A 19,590-nucleotide genomic window follows, 5' to 3' on the forward strand; every position below is an offset into this window, starting at 1 on the left:
CAAACAAATGTTCAGTGAGCCAGCTGTTATGAGTTCAGTGGATGACATAATCATTCCAATGTATCATAAAAATACTTAACAAAACAAACTCCAGCCAGCAGGAGGAATAAGCACGAAGAACGAACAGATTAATCCACAGCTGTTCCAAAGGAGTGTTATTCAATAGAACAAGCTCCAGCCCCTAGGCGGAAACCAATACAAAAAGAAACAAAAAAGGCATCCTGGTTCCCAGGATGGTCAAGTCAATTCACTCGGATTGACTTACTCAATCCGTCAACTTTATAAAAAACATCCTTTGTGTGAGCATGTAGATATTTTGCGGTCATCCATAGTGTCCACTCTCAAACTGGCCGGGAACTTCAATGCAAAAGTAATCTTCCGTCAATGCAAAAGTTTCTTTAAGGAAAAGTGTTATTCACAAAACAAGCTCCAGCCGCTCGGCGGAGCCAATGCAAAAAGAAAAAGAAACTAAAATGATGCCCAGCTTCCTCAAAATCCAGATTAAGTACAGCAAGTCGACCCACTCACATGAGAAACACCCAATGGTTTACTCACCCATTGATTCTATAAAAGACATTGCCTAATTGGGACATGTAAATACTTTGCGACCGTCCTTCGTTTATATTATCAGTTTGGCCGGAAACATCAGAGCAAAAGTGATCTTCCGCTGATGTAAGAGTTTCTTACATTCCTTGAACCGATCGCGTTTCTCTCTTGTCGAACTTGCAAAGTCTGGGAACAAGAAAATATTATGGTTCTTCCAAGAAAGCTTCCCTTTGCTTCTCGCCTGGCACAACACAAGATCTTTATCGGATGATCTCAGAAATTTGGCAAGGATTGATCGGGGCCTTTCTCCCTCAGCAAATCTGTGAGCTGGGACTCTGTGAGCTCGCTCGATTTCCAGTTTATGGCCTGTTATATCGAGCAGACTCGGGAAAAGCTCGTCTAGGAATTTCACCATATCTCTGCCCTCCTCATGCTCAGGAATTCCAATAATTAGAACGTTATTCCTGCGGCTTCTATTCTCAAGATCTTCAAGCTTTTCAAGGAGATGTTCCAAATCAACTTTGATAGTGGGCAGATTAGCGGTTAATTCCTTCTCCGAAGACTCCAGACAATCGATTTGTCTCTCAACATCAGCCACTCTTGTAACTAAATTTTATTTCCATCGCCGTAACCGATCGACGTATTACAGCGAGATCCTCCAAGTCACCAAGAACCTTCATCAGCATCACCGATAAGTTGGACAATTGATGCTGGATCTCCTCTCCCACCGCGCCATCCAAATCGAGTCCCCGGTCTGTAGGCCTGTCGGGGCTTTCATCCTGAACACGAAAGTGTCTTTTAATGTCTCCAGAGCCCGAGTATTTTGACTTCTTTGCCATGTTTTGCCTCAAAGAGCAAATGTGTAACTTGGTGTATCAAATTTCACCAGATTATAACATGAAAATAATTACAAATTTAACAAAGTGCGCAGAGCTCGTCGCTCACACGTCTGCTTCTTGCATGGCGTCACGTGACCTTCAACATGCGTTTTTGAAAATTTTAAGTTCTTTTTAACTTGACATGGTGTTTAAAATGTGCAGGTCCTGTGTGAGATGCTGAAGAAACAGCAAGAAGCAGTGCAACAGTCAAAGACATTCGTCCAGCATGTGTTTATATAGGAAAACAAGGGGAAAACAGAACAGATGCGCGCAAAAACACTTTCGGTGTGAACAGACCCTTACTCGTCCGTTCGCACGTGTCTGTGAGTGAGAGTGTGTTTATTTTTTCATTCAACCTGTCGGGTTCTCGGGTCCCGTTGGGCCCGGGTCAGGTTGCAGACCTCTACAACAGGGTCCAAAACTTTTGAAGCTTGTGTTCAGATATGATATGATAGGTGTGGGTGAGAAACAGATCAATATATAAGTCTTTTTTTTTTTTACAATAAATCTCTACTTTCAAACAGCCCTCCTAAGCGCTATTCTCTCCTAAGAGTTCTTGTTTTGTTTTTGGCAATATGCATTCTTTGTGCATTGTATGGACCTACAGAGTGGATTTATTCTTCTAAAAATTTTGTTTGTGTTCAGCTGAAGAAAGAAAGTCATACACATTAGAGGTTGACCGATAGTGGATTTTACCAATACCGATAACTAAGTTGGGCAGTACCTTATGGGATCAAAATCCCGTCAAAAGTATTGCGGTCACGGATCCAAAAATAATAAGCGTGAATCAAAATAGTAAGCGTGAATCAAAAAATTAAAAGTGCAGATAAAAAAATAATGATCGCAAAAATAAATAAAAAGCACAGATCAAAATAATAAGCGCAGATCAAAATAATTAGCGCAGATCAAAAAAGAACTAGCATGAATCAAAAATATATGAACACATTTAAAATATGCTGAAAAAAAAATTGGCATCAGAATTGCAAACCAAATCATGTTTTCCTTGGTTATATTACAGTTTTTTTGCTCTCTGACAATTTTGCTCATATTTAAAAAAAAATTGTATGCTTACGCAGTATTTTTCTTTGCTTTTGTTTCCAAGTTCTGCACTTGGTTTTCCAAAACTTGTGAGTAGAGTTTCATGTAAATCAGGGGGCGTTTTGCGTCCCTATTGGTCCACTAGTTCTTGATCGACAGCGCCTCCTATAGCCAATCATTGGAAGAGGGGAGGTGACGTCACTCCAATGCAAATCTGCTCAATATTATATTATTTGTGGTTGATATATATGCTGCTTGTGTCTGTTTTGAGTATTTTTTTGCCAGCAGTTGTGATGGATTACGAGGACGGTTCCCCTCCTTCCCTGTCACTGACCGGTCCTATGATGGGTACCCGGAGCCAGGTAAGTGCTTCGATGTCCCCAGACTCGGCATGGCCACGAGCTCAGAGTTTGAGCCCCCTCAACATGGTGCCTCTGGCTCCGCCCCGCCGCGAGGCCCCACCCACCGGTATGTCCGACGCGATTGTCCCATTGGTCCCCCTCGCCCGGGGCTGCCCTGCGTGCAGAGATCGCGACCCTTCTGCGGAAGGATGCGATAGAGCCTGTCCCTCCAGCTGAGATGAAGAAGGGGTTCTACAGCCCCTACTTCATCGTGCCCAAGAAAGGCAGTGGGTTGCGGCCAATCTTGGACCTGCGAGTACTGAACTGGGCCTTGCACAGGCTCCCGTTCAAGATGCTGACACAGAAACGCATTTTAGCGAGCGTCTGGCATCAAGATTGGTTCGTGCCGGTAGACCTGAAGGATGCATACTTCCACGTCTCGGTTTTACCTCGGCACAGGCCCTTTCTGGGGTTCGCCTTTGAGGGCCAGGCATACCAGTACAAGGTCCTCCCCTTCGGTCTGTCCCTGTCACCTCGCGTCTTCACGAAACTATCTCGATGACTGGCTGATTCTAGCTTACTCTCGAGACTTGTTGTGTGCGCACAGGGACCTGGTGCTCAGGCACCTCAGCCGGTTGGGGCTTCGGGTCAACTGGGAAAAGAGCAAGCTCTCCCCGGTACAGAGCATCTCTTTTCTCGGGTTGGAGTTAGACTCAGTCTCTATGATGGCGCACCTCACAAGCGAGCGCGTGCAGTCAGAGCTAAACTGTCTGAAGTTGTTCAGGCGGAGAACAGCAGTCCCACTGAAGCAATTTCAGGGGCTCCTGGGGCATATGGCGTCCTCGGTGGCGGTCACGCCGCTCGGGTTGATGCATATGAGACCACTTCAGCACTGGATTCAGACTCGAGTCCCGAGATGGGCATGGCGTCGCGGCACACATCGCGTGATCATCATGCCGATCTGCCGCTGCTTGTTCAGCCCTTGGACGGACCTTGCATTTCTGCGGGCAGGGGTCCCCTAAGTGCAAGTGTCCAGGTGCGTCGTGGTTACGACAGATGCCTCCGAGCGTGGCTGGGGAGCCATGTGCAACGGGCACGCAGCCGCGGGCTCCTGGACAGGGCCGTGACTGCATTGGCATATCAACTTCCTCAAGTTGCTGGCAGTGTTTGCCGCCCTGCGGAGGCTTCGGCCGTTGATCCAGGGCAAGCACGTGTTGGTCCGGATGGACAACACAGTGACGGTAGCGTACATCAACTGCCAAGGTGGCTTGCGTTCGCGTCGCATGTCGCAACTCGCCCGCCATCTCCTCCTCTGGAGTCAGCAGCGACTCAAGTCGTTGCGAGCCACTCACATCCTGGGCGACCTCAACAGCACGGCAGACACACTGTCTCGGCAGGTCACACTTAGTGGAGAGTGGAGACTCCACCCCCAGGTGGACCAGCTGATTTGGAGTTGATTCAGTCAAGCGCAGGTAGACCTGTTTGCTTCCCGGGAATCCTCCCACTGCCTGCTCTGGTACGCCCTGACCAAGGCTCCCCTTGGCACAGAGTCGCAGGCACACAGCTGGCCCCAGGGGCTGCGCAAGTATGCATTCCCCCCAGTGAGCCTACTTGCACAGAACCTGTGCAAGGTCAGGGAGGACGAGGAGCATGTCATCCTACTAGCACCCTACTGGCACACCCAGACTTGGTTCTTGGACCTCACAATCCTCACGCCAGCCCCTCCCTGGAGAATTCCCCTGAGAAGGGATCTCCTCTCTCAGGGACGGGGCACCATCTGGCACCCGCGACCAGACCTCTGGAATCTCCATGTCTGGCCCTTGGATGGGACGTGGAAGACCTAAGTGGCCTACCACCTGCGGTGGTAGACACGATCACTCAGGCTAGGGCTCCCTCTACGAGGTGCCTGTATGCCTTGAAGTGGCGTCTGTTTGCTAAGTGGTGTTCTTCCCGACGCGAAGACCCCCAGAGATGCGCAGCCGGGTCGGTGCTTTCCTTCCTGCAGGAGAGGCTGGAGGGGCGGCTGTCCCCCTCCATCTTGAAGGTGTACGTGGCTGCTAATGCGGCGCACCAGTTGACAGTAGGTCTTGGGAAGCATGACCTGATCATCAGGTTCCTTAAGACACGTGAGGAGGCGGAATCCTCCCAGACCGCACCTCATTCCCTCATGGGATCTCTCCGTGGTCCTACGGGGCCTGCAGGGAGCCCCGTTTGAGCCCCTGGAGTCAGTTGAGCTAAAGGTGGTCTCTTTGAAGACTGCCCTCCTGAATGTGCTCATGTCCATCAAGAGGGTAGGGGACCTGCAGGCATTCTCTGTCAGCGACACGTGCCTGGAGTTCTGTCCAGAATATTCTCACGTGGTTCTGAGACCCCGACCGGGCTATGTGCCCAAGGTTCCCATGATCCTGTTTCAGGATCAGGTGGTGAACCTGCAAGCGCTGCCCCAGGAGGAGGCAGACCCAGCCTTGTTGTTGCTGTGTCCAGTGCATGCTTTGCGCAACTATTTGGATCACATGCAGAGTTTTAGATGCTCTGAGCAGCTCTTTGTCTGCTTTGGAGGACAGCAGAAAGGGAGCGCTGTCTCCAAACAGAGGGTCGCCCACTGGGTCATTGACACCATCGCTTTGGCATATCACGCCCAGGGCGTGCTGCTCCCCTTGGGGCTACGAGCACACTCTACCCGGAGTGTGGTGGCCTCCTGGGCCCTGACCAATGGCACCTCTTTAGCAGACATCTGTAGAGCAGCGGGCTGGGCAACACCCAATACCTTCGCGAGGTTCTACAATCTCTGGGTTGAGCCGTTTTCGTCCCGTGTGTTGTCAGGTATGAACAGGTACGTTTGCGGGACAACTGGCCGGGTGTACCACTTGCGTACAGCGCCTTTCCCCTCCTGGAGGGGGAGATGTGCGCTTTTTACCCCCAGCCATGTTCACGAGGTCATGGACCCTGGATGTCCTTCCTCCTTAGCCCTGTGGCAGACGAGTTCACGGAGAAATTCGATGCTGGCCCAGTATGTGTGCTAATAGGCCCTGTACTGGGGTAGGTGCTCCACATGTGCTGGTTGCCTGTATGTAAGCCCGTGTGATCTATCTTCCACGAGACGGTTTCCCCATTGGTAAACCCATGTCTTCCTTGGGTAGAGTCCCCCTCTGCCACCGGTCGCCATGTTTGTAGAGCTCCATCCCCTCTGGGTAGGACCTTCCACAGGGACTTCTCTACAAGCGACACTGCCGACAAGACTCGGTAAGACCATGTGACATATTTCCACACAATTGCCTCCCCTTTGGGCAGGGTGTGATCTCCACGGTGTATTCCCTTTCGGAAAGGACCCTCCCCCCCAACGCGGACACTTATGGCCCCAGCTAATCGATTTCCACTCTTTTTTGGGGAGAAAAAAGAAGAGAAGAGGCCACGGCTGGGGTGGCCTGTCTCCATTTTGGGCAGTCGACTTGTCCCCGAGGTGCGGGGGACCGTATGATGCTCGTAGGAGCATTGGGGGAGGTTATGTGACGGCCAGGTGTGCTGGCTACGAGGCACGCAATGGTTTGACCGTCTCGCACCGCCAGTCCACGTAACACAGTTCAGCTAGTTGTGGCATTTCATACAGGGACCCCTAGTGTCACTACATTGACACAACATCGAGTGAGTGACAGATAGGGAACATCCTGGTTACTTTCGTAACCTCCGTTCCCTGATGGAGGGAACGAGACGTTGTGTCCCTCCTGCCACAACACTGAACTACCTGCTGAAATGGCCAGGACCCTGTCTCGGCTCCTCAGCACAAAACCTGAATGAGTGGTTGCGAGCCAGCTCCTTTTATACCCATATGTCCGGGGGAGTGGCATGCAAATTCCACTCGCCAATTCCCATTGGCCTTTTCTCAAAGATCAGAGTTGTTTGGGGCTCCCAAGAGTGACCCCTAGTGTCAATACATCGACACAACGTCTCGTTACGAAAGTAACCAGGACGTTCTCATGTCACTAGCTTTAAATATGCAACTTTACTGGCTAACGAATGCAAAAATGTGACCAGCTGGATATAAACTAATGCAAACAGATGGTAATAGATGGTAACAATCGTGACATTTAAACATCTGGGTAGGACTTACATGTACTTTTGTCATATTGTTCTAACCGCTTGAGGTTAGCTTTAATGTTAGCTTCCTCTCAGCCTTGTCGGCAAACACACTGCTATTCTCTACTAATGAGGTATCTAGTCAACCAATACTTTATAATGATATGACAATGTGTACTGTAGTGTACTGTATACATACCTTTTAATTGTTGATGTTTTAAATCTGCATCTGAAGTGTTCCGCTCCAGGCAGAGTGTAGTCTCACGTGTCAAAACAAACACCACAAGGCAACAGTGAAGTGATCTAGAGGCCGCTCTCATACTGTATAATGACAGCAGACCTTTCCAGCTGCTCCAGCACTGGACACAATGGGAAAAAACTATTGGTGTGGATTTTTGCCAATAATCGATAGTTCCAGAAATCTGTTATCGGTGCTGATTAATCGGTCAGCCTCTAATATACCTCTGGCATGACATGAGGGTGAGTAAATGATGAGAGAATTTTCTTTTTATGGGCTATTATCTTTAGTGGCAACTATCCCTTTAAAGGAATAGTTCACCCAAAAATTAAAATTCTCTCATAATTTTTTCACCCTTATGCCATCCCAGATGTGTATGACTTTGTTTCTTCTGCTGAGCACAAATTAAGATTTTTAGAACAATATTTCAGCTCTGTAGGTCCATACAGTGCAAGTGAATGGTGACCAGAACTTTGAAGCTCCAAAAAGCACAAAGGCAGAATGACCTATTGGTCCGCTGACGTTTTTTGGGTGGCACGCCACCAGAGGCTTGACACGGTTGGTCCTCCATAAGCCGACCGTCGGCAAGCACTCGTCGGACCACTAGCGTTTGTTTGGGCTGCATGTCCCCAGTGGCATGCCACAGTTGGGCCTCCGTCGGCAGACCACTGGCCAGCTGATGGCAATTCGGTCCACTGTGGCAGGCCACTAGTTACATGCTGCAAATGCAGAATGCATTGTTTATAACTTTACTTGACAATAATTAAATTGCACCTCAAAATACCATGCATATTTGTTTAAAAATGCCCATAACATAAAGTTCCACATAATGAAATTGCATCACAACATGTATTACTGCAAACTGCTTTTTATGTGTGTTTTGTTGAAGGTTCATATTTGTGAATTAGAGTTTTGGTGAATATAGGACAAGAATTAGAGGAAATGCATCTTTATTTTTCAATTATTTATTTTACAAATCAAAAATAAAATCAAAGTAATGAGACTGGTTAAGACACATAAATGCAAAGTTTTGGTATAGAAAAATAAACAGGTAATATGCTCTGTATAGGCAAGCACACTTAAATAAAGGGGTACAGTGTTTGTTAAAACAACTATATAATAAAATCTTAAACTAAAAAAATGAATAATACATTTAATAATTTAAATTAAATGACCCTGAAAAATGTGTTAGGGTTACATAAGGATTGTTAATTATTTATATAATGTTTACTCTTTGTATATATGTATCTATACATTTAAGTATATTGTGTTGATGACTTCGATGTATTTTAATGGGTGTGCATTGAATGCTTGTACTGCCACTGCAGAATGTACTCAAAGCATGTCGCATGTAACCACTTGACAAGAATTATTAAGTGAACCTCAAAATACCATTTATGTTTGTTTAAAATGCATATCATAAAGTTCCACGTGTTAATGTGTGTGTAACTGGCTCATCGTTCTGAAGGAGAGTTTTAGTTAATATGTTAGACAAAAATGACAGGAATTGCAGCTGTATTTTACATTTAAATATTTTACAAATAAAAAATTAAGAAAAAGCTGAATAAAATAAAATGGTGAGACTGGTTTTAATTTGACACATTAAGGCAAAGTTTAAAAAAAAAAAACATGTAGAATGTGTGTAAAAGCAACTAAATCTTAAACTATAACTAATGTGGCATTTTGACCCATTATAATGGTCCCTAGGGTGGCATTATGCACCAATGAATAATAATTTAATAATTTAACTTAATTTGTGAACCCCCCAAAAATGAGTTTGGGTCACATAAGGAATTTAAATTATTGATATATTTATAATATTTATTCTTTGTATATGTTTATCTATATAAATACACTGGCGGCCAAAAGTTTGGAATAATGTACAGATATTGCTCTTATGGAAAGAAATTGTTAATTTTATTCACCAAAGTGGCATTCAGCTGATCACAATGTATAGTCAGGACATTAATAACGTGAAAAATTACTGTTACAATTTGAAAAAAATGTTCAGAACTTCTTAAACTACTTCAAAGAGTTCTCATCAAAATATCCTCCACGTGCAGCAATGACAGCTTTGCAGATCCTTGTTATTCTAGCTGTCAGTTTGTCCAGATACTCAGGTGACATTTCATCTCACACTTCCTGTAGCACTTGCCATAGATGTGGCGGTCTTGTCAGGCACTTTTCATGCACCTTACAGTCTAGCTGATCCCACAAAAGCTCAATGGAGTTAAGATTCATAACACTCTTTTCCAATTATCTGTTGTCCAATATCTGTGTTTCTTTGCCCACTCTAACCTTTTCTTTTTGTTTTTCTGTTTCAAAAGTGTCTTTTTCTTTGCAGTTCTTCCCATAAGTCCTGCACCCCTGAGTCTTCTCTTTACTGTTGTACATGAAACTGGTGTTGAGCGGGTAGATTCAATGAAGCTGTCAGCTGAGGACATGTGAGGTGTCTTTCTCAAACTAGAGACTCTGATGTACTTATCCTCTTGTTTAGTTGTACATCTGGTCTTCCACATCTCTTTCTGTCCTTGTTAGAGCCAGTTGTCCTTTGTCTTTGAAGACTATAGTGTACACCTTTGTACGAAATCTTGCAATTTCAAGCATTGTATAGCCTTCATTCCTCAAAACAATGACTGACTGACGAGTTTCTAGAGAAAGCTGTTTCTTTTTTTGCCATTTTTGACCTAATATTGACCTTAAGACATGCCAGTCTACTTCATACTGTGGCAACTCAAAAACAAACACAAAGACAATGTTAAGCTTCATTTAATGAACCAATTCGGTCTGCTGGAGAGGGAGAGTGGTAAGGGAGAGCGGTAAGGATCGTCACCTGGGTTATGATTCCTCTAACACCTGTCTCTGATTATAGTGATGGCGGAGGGAGACCTGAAAAGGCATGCCAGGGCATCAGAGCGGGGAGAGAGAGCACCAGGGACGAGCAAGAAAGCTGCTACCCAATGTCCTTTTGTTTGAGTTGGCTATAAACCGTGTCAGTTCCACTGAAAAGATAAAGACACTGCCCTGAACTGTTCGCTGTCTCCTGACTCATCCATTGCCCACAAACCTAGAGCTTTCACAGTCCGTTATCAACGTAACCGTTTTCAGAGGTGTAAACATCCAGATTGAGAGACAAAGCTTTTGTTTATGAAAGTTTAGCCTTTTAAACGCATCTTTATGTACAGAGGAGTGTTTATGATTGTGTAGTAAAGGTTTAACTGTTAAAATGGGTGATTTATTAATACATAGGGACCATTAACATTGGTGACGTCACTTAACTGAAGCTCATGAATATTTATTAGGTTGTGCGAGATAATTTCAACTTGTCAAATAATCTTGTACTGTTTTCATAAACAGTTATTATTTATGACCATTTCAAACGCTCAAATAAATATTTCACATAACTAATTTGATGACGTCATTCTTACATTTGCCACTGTCAGCCTGAGATTTTGTTTGTAAGTGGATAAATACATGGATTAGCCTAAACTGACAGCTATAATTATGAGACACTTTGTCATTATTATGAAAAAAGTTTCTTTTTTTTTCTTCTTAATATTATATTAACTCATAATTATGAGAGTTTCTCATTATGATATACTATGATAGCCATTGTTATGAGAAAGTTTCTCAATATTATGAGATGATATATGCTGTATGACAATATCTCATTATTATGATTAACAGAATTACATTTTTTAATCAACTGAGGCAGGAACCAGCTTTGGTATAGTAGAGATTCTCTTTGTCCCACCTTAGCCCCATGTATCAAAGGCAGTTCTGCTGCTTTGGTTCTGTGTAAATGAAATGCACCATCAGAGCAGTCTTCAGTTTTAATGGTTTCATGATAAAGCATATATTTTATAATTTAGTTTTATATTTAAAACGTAATTTTATTTTATATTCATAATTTTGTTTTTAAAACAGCAATCTCATAAAATTATTAACTTCAGCATTTGTAATTGTTGTGTAAATACATTAATGCCACCTCTGAGCAGCATTAAACAGTTTGTGAAGACCTGCTTCTAGGCTTGTATAGATTTTATTGAAGCATGTGATCAATGACAAACAAATTCAACAGCTAAATTTTGCTAGTGTTACGAACTGCCTTGTTTTTTCACTCACTGTTTACTTTTCCCCTTTGTTCATGGACTTCACTTCCCAGCATGCACCTTCTGATTACATTCACCTGCCCTCCATGTTCCATAGCTGTTCCCTGTTCCCTCGTCAGTCATCTGTGTGTATATATACCCTCTTGTTTCATTCACTCATTGTCAGTTCTTGTTCTTATGTTAAGCTGTAGCGTTAATGTATATATGTAGTTCTTTGTATTCTTCCATATTTAGTGTATTACCTTCCTTGTCTTCATTAAACTAAGCTGCTATTAGATCCTAAGCCTCTTCTCTAAAAGATCACTAACACCGCGTTACAGCCAGTACCATGGTGTGTACAGTTTGAGTAGCTGATGTGCACTCTGTAACCACAAAATTAGATGATGCAATTTGCAATTGACAAGTTTATGCAACAATAAAGTGAACAAACTAAAGCAATTAGTGTTCACATAATGTGATTTTGAACATTCCAGTGCTAATTCTATCATTTGATTTACTTTGCAGATACAGTATCTTTGGAAGACTTCATCACCATGTAAAATGTCCAATTACTGGAGTATATGTAGAAAAATTCAGAAAGAAGTTGAGAGATTTGGAAAAGCTAAAGGTGTCAATGATTTATTTCTGATTTTCCATTATTTCAAAGGATAGATCAAACTTTTTAAACCAATTCTTTGCTTTTTTCATCAAACTTTTAGCATTTTTATTTGTCTTCAAGGACAACTGTGTAAAACTGCAATTAAATGTAAAAAGGTCTGTATGTTATAGAAAAGTTATCTTTATTCAGTTTTGCAAAGACTGTAAAATGTTTTGTGAAACTGAGTTACTTATTTGGCTTTTTTGTTCACAGTTCAATGTTTGCTGTAGTGAAATTTCCAAATGAAGATGACAGTTTAGCTGTTGTCACAGCAACATGGTGCACCAAGGACAAACGTTACTGGCCTCCATATAAGAGCCAAGAAAGATTACGGAAGGCAGTGATGTCACATGAACGGCTGGACATTGACACGTGGGAGGTGCACCCAATTGAAGTACTCAAAACAAAGAGTGAGTGCTTTAACTGAATATCAATATACTAAATGTCTCATTTGCAAACATAAACAGTTAAATTGAGAAGCTTCTGTTTTTGTGATGTTTTCAGATTCATGACATGGACCATTGAATGCCTGGTTCGGGCAGAAAAGGGTTCAAGCCTGGAAACAGAGCCCGAGTCTCACCAAAGAAAAAGTAAGATTTAGAGTTTGGCATAAAAGTAACCTAAAAACTACACTATACCCTCTGATAACTTCATGCATGCTGTCATTCACAGGTGAAATCCTAAATTTGTTCAGACTGACTCTGAGTAGTCTGCTGATTATGACCAGCTCCCACCAATGCCAAAGACACCCAAATTTACCCCCAACAGGGTTTCTACATCCAAAAAATGTATGTGGAAGATTTCATTTCTTAATGAGTTATTAATGCATAGTATAATTTCTAATGTTCACAAACTGCATATATTTGTACAATTTGTAACAGCTTCCTCAAAACCCAGTTCCTGTCCCTCTGTCACTGTCTGCTGGGGGTAAGTGCCCTTTGTTTAATGTACTGAATGTAATGAAGTATGCCATAACATTCTGTCTAAAAACTAATGTTTTGATGTGTTTTTAAAAACAGGAGAAGGATGTAAAGCAGCCCAAAATACCAAAAATTGTACAGCAGCAGTTCAAGGTCAATTAATGTCGATCAATCGATTTAAGTGTTTGTATCTATGTCAGGGGAGTGGTTTGGTGGAATGCTAAAATAGTCTGGTTATGAACTCTGATGTGTAAAACAAGTAACATTGCTTAACTTTGATCTGAACAGGCCTTCAATCCTCCATCACAGGAATTAGCTCTTCACCAGTCTGAAGGAACATAGTCTTGCCAATCATGTGATCTGAGAAGGGAGAACTACTCTACTGTGTTAATCTAAAAACAACAACAAAACTCACATCTTTCAGGTATGCACTTTACTATAATTATTGCATGTATACAACTATTATCAACTCAAACAAGTAAATGGATTTACCCTGAAATCATTATTTTTAACCATGACCAAGCAATTCTATTACAGAAAATGAAATGAAAAGTTTCTGTTACTTTTGCTAGCAAGTAGTCAAAAGAGAGTCCTTCTGAAGCTCAGTCACCTCCATCATGTGTTCTCTTGTGACTGACTTGTGAAAAAACATCAGTCAAAAGAATTTAAATGATTAGTTCAGTACACTAAGGGTAAATGGCACATTATCTCTGTTTGGAAGCATGTTTAGACATAAGATGTGTCAGTGTATTTCCTAGACCTGACCAATTGAAGCAACCCCAGATCATAACACTGCCAAACACTCCAAACAGACAATTACGATAGGGATGGCCAATGGCCAGCAGCTAATGGTGGCTACGGCTATCCCTGGTCAGCCATTTAGCTGAAAGGGGCTTCCCTTTTCCCATTGGGAAATTGTCACAGTATCTGGACACTTTATTCCAGTTGATATAAGCCAGTCAGCTTGCTTGGTTTTAAAATTATACTGCAACAAATAACTAGAATTCCAAAGCACAAATGCTTATCATTCTACATTTCATATTCTTAATCTGCTACAGAATCAAGACCCTGTTCCTATGCTTCTTTGTCGGAAGATTTTCTTGCCGCAGTTCAAGGTAATTTCAAGTTTAACAATTTATTTATTCTGGGACAATACATATTCATTAATATCACATGTGCCATTTTGCCAGAGTGCAAGATTTAGTTAAATGTGTGTTACTTCATACAATATATTAGACAAGTATAGTACACATGTCATGTTATGCTTTATTTATTGGGTTTAAGGAACTGTGTATGTTTGTTTTTTCTGCACAGTTCTAACTGACTTACTTGAAATAATAATTAAAAATAAACAATAGATGCATTGTTAGGTGTTTATTTAAAAAAAAAAAAATCATTTTAAACAGCTCAATCCTCCTTATCATTGGGCCTTGCTAGTCGACAGTCTGAAGGTAACTGCTTCATGATTACATTGGGTCAAATGTAATGCAATGTTGATGTTGTAAAGATCTCAATAGTTTCTGCATTGGTTGTACAAAGGTGTTTAGCCCTGGCATTCCTTAAAGGTGAAATATGTAACAATTTTCATGTAATATTCACCTTTTTTTGCCAATGTGTGAATGGTTTGTAATGCAACTTAAAAAATGAGCCCTTCCCGACTTCCTAGGTTGCCTATTAAAGCCTGTAGACTGATTTTCATGTGAAGGGAGCGGGTCGTTTTTGCCAGGAAAATCCAAAGGATGTGACATTTATGCACGCTCCTGAGAGCCTTGCTTCAGTGCTTCCGTTATTCAACAGTAACAACAAACTGCAACACTAGGTAACGTTAACTTAGAGATGAAATCCAGCAAACATCCGGCTCCCAGCACAACACCGACTCCTACACAAACTGAGTAAGTCAAAAAAAAAAAAAAAATGTATCTACTGAATCCCATCTGGCTAAGCGGGAACGTGATCATGGTCAAGCGAAAATGAGTGAACGTCGGCAGGGCATTTGATTCCTGGAGGGACCTTCGTCCGGTTTTGGGGATCAAAACCGACCCTGAATTGCCGTTCTTCTTATTGGACAGGGAAGCTTTCATAACTGCAAAGCATGTGAAATATAGTGCCATAAGGATTGATCTGTGTAATTTTAGCTAACTTGCCTGTTAACACTGACGAATTGCAAGCTACCTTGCTTCATAACTTTCAAATAATTTCAATGATCTTCTCTTTGTTCTAAAAGTCAGTATACAGGATCAATTTAAGCAAATATGCTGGTTTCTTGATTGTAGTACAACATATGACATACAATAGTGCAACATAACAGTGCAGTGCAACAGTAAACTATCCGATATAGTTGGGTAGTATGTAGCTGTACGTGTGTATCAGTATGCTATGTTAGTTGATAAGTAGTTTTAGTTTAGTCTCAAAGTTTGTAGTAAAACAGTCATAACTGTATAATTTTAATTATGCTACCTCATCTGTCAGCATGATGCCAGTGGATCACATTCAGTCTCTTTGTACGTTTATGTTATTATATTGCTGATGCTCGCTCACTCGCGTCCCTATGGAGTGTGTGCACGAGCGTGAGCACAAGCAGCAGGTAGCTGGCTGCAGTTCACTTAACAGCCACAGGTGCCATTAATAATGGTTTCTGAATCTTACATACTGCACCTTTAACTCAGAATCTGAACTGTTTTCATTGAGCTTTTACTTTGTCATTCAGAGATTTCCTAAGTCCACTGTGATGTTTTAAGGTTTCCATAAGCTGATTCTTCAGCACCTAAGGACACTGGCAGAGGATGTCAGACAATAGCAGTACCAGACTACAGTAACCTGAAACATATTAATGCAGTTAACTAATGGATCTCATGAGGACATGGCTCTGCCAGAGGACATTGTGCTTCCTCTGAAGAACAAGCTGATGCTGGAGGAGCTTGAATATCTGCTTGCTGAAAATGTAGAGCTTCAGGAGAAAATGCTCATTTATACAATTAGTAAATGGTAAATTACATTCAGTGAATAGTAGAAGTTTTTGGATAGCAACACTTTTTTTTTTATAATGGTTAAGGCTCTGTCAGTGGGAGTAATCAAAGTGGACACTGTACTGTACAAGTACTTTGGTGCTTATGAAGTCTGTGACCCACAGCTTTTCTTTTGGTAGATCTAGTTCACTACTCTTCAGACCACTTACTATGAACAATTTATTTTACAGGTGAGGACTCTGTGAGGAGGATATTTTCCTGCATTTTTTCGAATGACCTGTGCAAGCTATGCAACTGGACCGGCATGGGACAGAAGATTGCTGTTAGGCAGCTAGCCTTAAAAAAAAAAAAATTGTTCACAGTAAGTTATTACTAGTTTATTCACTTTCTGGTAATAAACCTCCAGACAGTTTTGAATCTGAAATGACAATTGTCATAACTTTCATTTCCCAAACACATTGTAAGCCAGTTTGTCTTAACATGAAAGTAATGCAGAAATACAAACAAACATAGAAATTGTATGAAACCTTGAGGGATGAACATTATTAAATATTCACTGAATTTAATTAAAGAAATAATGATGGCTTTGGTAAGACAGGGTTTCAGATGTATTGATGCTCAATTTCATAGAGATAGACAAAATGCTTTTATATTTACATTAACATCCAATAATAAGCATAAATAATGTTTTAGGTGCTTGAGGGTGGACTAAATGATTTGATGATCAAATTAGTTCAAATTAATTTTAATTATTTTTCAGCTTCTTTTTGGCCTAAATTTTCTGTGTTGCGGTAATTAAAATTTATCTGTGCCTCGTTTCCCAAAAGTAATGTGAGCCCAAGTATGAATCATCTTAGAATTACAGCCCGTTTACCAAAAGCATCGTAATATAAACAGTACTAGAAAACTGTTGTGGATCTACGAGTGCTGTGGAGTAATTGTAGAACGCTAAGAGCATTGTAAGAATACAGACACTTGCAGGACAATCACCAAATTACATGTCATACATTATTATACAGTTAAGATTTTTACACTTTATGCAGCATTATACAATGTAACCATAATACATTAATTTTAAAGTATTTCTTTAAAGTTTTATTCATTTGTTTGTTGTGCACTGGTGTCACGGTACCATTTTGGGAGCAAGAGTAGCTCTCCGCTTGATCAAACTACAGCTCAAAATTACTATAAAGCTATATTTCTAATTAGTTTGAATATTTAAGAAAATAACTTGAAACATTTGCCAGCGAGGTAAACACAATTAATTGTAATGTATAGGCGTGATTTTATAATGACCTATAATGAAATTACAATGATGAGCATTAGCCTGTTTGAGCAATAGCTGCATTTCAGCACCTCTCATATGGACAGCGACCTATCAGTCTTAATAAGAAGCACTTAAAGTTCGTCGTTGTGTGTTAATAAAAAATTACATTTATTAAAATGCCACAATTCTAAACCAAAGATATTTCTAAATTCAAGTTATACTTCAAATTAAATGATAATATACACTGCCTGGCCAAAAAAAAAAAAGAAGCATTTTCTAATATTTCGTTGGACCGCCTTTAGCTTTGAATATGGTGCGCATTCGTCGTGGCATTGTTTAGACAATCTTATGCAACGTAAAGTCTTCTCCAGCACATCCCAAAGACTTTCAATGGGGTTAAGGTCAGGACTCTGTGGTGGCCAATTCATGTGTGAAAATGATTCCTCATGCTCCCTGAACCACTCTTTCACAATTTGAGCCTGATGTCGTTGCGCTGCGCCTGGCGCAGTCATGAAATCAGAGCCCTATAAGTAGTGTTACGAACATACTGTACATACAAATTTTTGCTTGGGGACCCCAAAAGGCTAGGACTGGCCCTGCATAACAATGTCAAACATTTCCTTACAAGCCATATGTGTGTGTGAGCATTAAGTGCAGGTGACTTTCTAATGTTCTTCAGGTCAGAGTCAGTATTACCGGACCGATGAACTGCTGTCTTTTCTGTTTCTTCCTGTAGTGCTCCATATTTGATTTTAAAGATGGAATTGCATGACTTTATGATGTGTTTTATGATGTGATGGTTAAAGGAATAGTTCACCCAAAAATAAAATTCTCATTTACTCACCCTCATGCCATCCCAGATGTGTATGACTTTCTTCTTCTGAACTCAAATGAAGATTTTTAGAAGAATATTTCAGCTATGTTTGTCCATACAATGCAAGTGAATGGGTGCCAACACTCAAAGTTCCAAAAACACACAAAAACAGCAGAAAAGTAATCCAAACGACTCCAGTGGTTTAAATAAATGTCTCCTGAAGCAATCCAACGGGGTTTTTACAATAACAGACCAAAATATAACTCCTTTTCACTGTAAATCTTCACATCAACAGTCTTCCTGGCGATCATGATTTCAGGATCAGTTACACATCCTAGTGCAATCTAGCGGTTCTGCACATGCGTCAAGCATTAGGATGTATAGGATGTGCCTGAAATCATTGCCAGGAAGGCTGATGTGAAGATTTACTGTGAAAAGGAGTTATAGTTTGGTCTGTTCTCACAGAAACTAATAGTAATTTTTCATGATGTACAAGTTTTTGAGAATTGTTCTGTTATTTCAGGAGCCATAAGAAAGAAACCCACTACAAAAGAGGCAACAGAGGAGGAGCCTCCAAGAGGTGGTCTCACTTTCTAAAAAGAGCTGCTGACAGGGAAGGTGGTAGAAAATAAAGAACTGAAGAGCTTAATTGCATCATACACGTCAAATATACAAAACAGAACTAAAAGAAATAAAGCGTTCCTTTACTCAAGAAATTATTTTCGGGGCCTGGGTAGCTCAGTGGTATAATACGCTGGCTACCACCCCTGGAGTTCACTAGTTCGAATCCCAGGGCGTGCTGATTGACTCCAGCCAGGTCTCCTAAGCAACCAAATTGGCCTGGTTGCTAGGGAGGGTAGAGTCACATGGGGTAACCTCCTCGTGGTCGCTATAATGTGGTTCATTCTCAGTGGGGCGCACGGTGAGTTGAGCGTGGTTGCCGCGGTGGATGCCGTGAAGCCTCCACACGCGCTATGTCTCCGTGGCAATGCGCTCAACAAGCCACGTGATAAGATGCACGGGTTGACCGTCTCCGAAGCAGAGGCAACTGGGATTCGTCCTCCGCCACCCGGATTGAGGCGAATCGCTACGCGACCGCGAGGACTTAAAAAGCACATTGGGAATTGGGCATTCCAAATTGGGAGAAAGTTATTTTCTATATATTTACATTGTAATATTGTACTTTACATGTGTAAATACAGTAGCATCAATGTAAATAAGATATTTATTGTATAACTTGTTACCATGTATATATTTTACCAATAATTTTAGTATGTTTAATCTGTTCAATGAAAATATTAATAAATTTGCAATGGTTTTTGAGAGTGGTGTACATGTTTGATTCATTATTGGGTGGAAGGACATGAGTGTGTGGAAAGACATAATATGAACTGTGGGCCGCCAGCAAGAATGTATTCTAAACCAGTTGCTGCTGCCACTGGTGGTCTGCTGGAAAAACGATGAGCAAAACGGCAGTGATCCGCAGGCGGTGGCCGTCAGTGGGCCGCCGACTTTGCCACCGGTGGGCCGCTACTGGCGTTAGGAAGCTTTTTTTTTTTTTTTTTTAAAAGACATTGCTTCATGCTTCAGAAGACGTTCATTGATCAACTGGAGTCATGTGGATTACTTTTATTCTGCATAAATATGCCTTTTGGACCAGGACACTGATGGCACCTGTATACTTCCATTGTATGGACAAAAAGAGCTGAAATGTGCTTATAAAAATCTTCAGTTCTGCTAAAGAAGGAAAGTCATACAC

At 41.6% G+C, this 19,590-nt stretch overlaps 2 long non-coding RNA genes across 2 annotated transcripts in view; both read left to right on the plus strand.

The window, feature by feature from the left end:
- The window catches only part of LOC127435358 (uncharacterized), a 58,951-nt gene extending 45,066 nt beyond the window's left edge, over positions 1 to 13,885 (plus strand). Inside the window, exons 2-9 of the long non-coding RNA XR_007896187.1 lie at positions 11,732 to 11,834; positions 12,078 to 12,274; positions 12,369 to 12,454; positions 12,537 to 12,652; positions 12,746 to 12,791; positions 12,884 to 12,937; positions 13,073 to 13,208; positions 13,843 to 13,885. This is a non-coding gene — a long non-coding RNA (uncharacterized LOC127435358). The remainder of the gene's footprint in view (positions 1 to 11,731; positions 11,835 to 12,077; positions 12,275 to 12,368; positions 12,455 to 12,536; positions 12,653 to 12,745; positions 12,792 to 12,883; positions 12,938 to 13,072; positions 13,209 to 13,842) is intronic.
- A 666-nt stretch (positions 13,886 to 14,551) lies between these two features.
- Positions 14,552 to 18,970, plus strand: LOC127435360 (uncharacterized). The gene is made up of 4 exons (XR_007896189.1): positions 14,552 to 14,603; positions 15,523 to 15,769; positions 15,981 to 16,111; positions 18,355 to 18,970. It is a non-coding gene; the product is annotated as an uncharacterized LOC127435360 (long non-coding RNA).
- The last annotated feature ends 620 nt before the right edge of the window (positions 18,971 to 19,590 follow it).

Source organism: Myxocyprinus asiaticus, chromosome 45 (genome assembly GCF_019703515.2).
Source record: "Myxocyprinus asiaticus isolate MX2 ecotype Aquarium Trade chromosome 45, UBuf_Myxa_2, whole genome shotgun sequence".
Lineage (NCBI taxonomy): Eukaryota > Metazoa > Chordata > Actinopteri > Cypriniformes > Catostomidae > Myxocyprinus > Myxocyprinus asiaticus.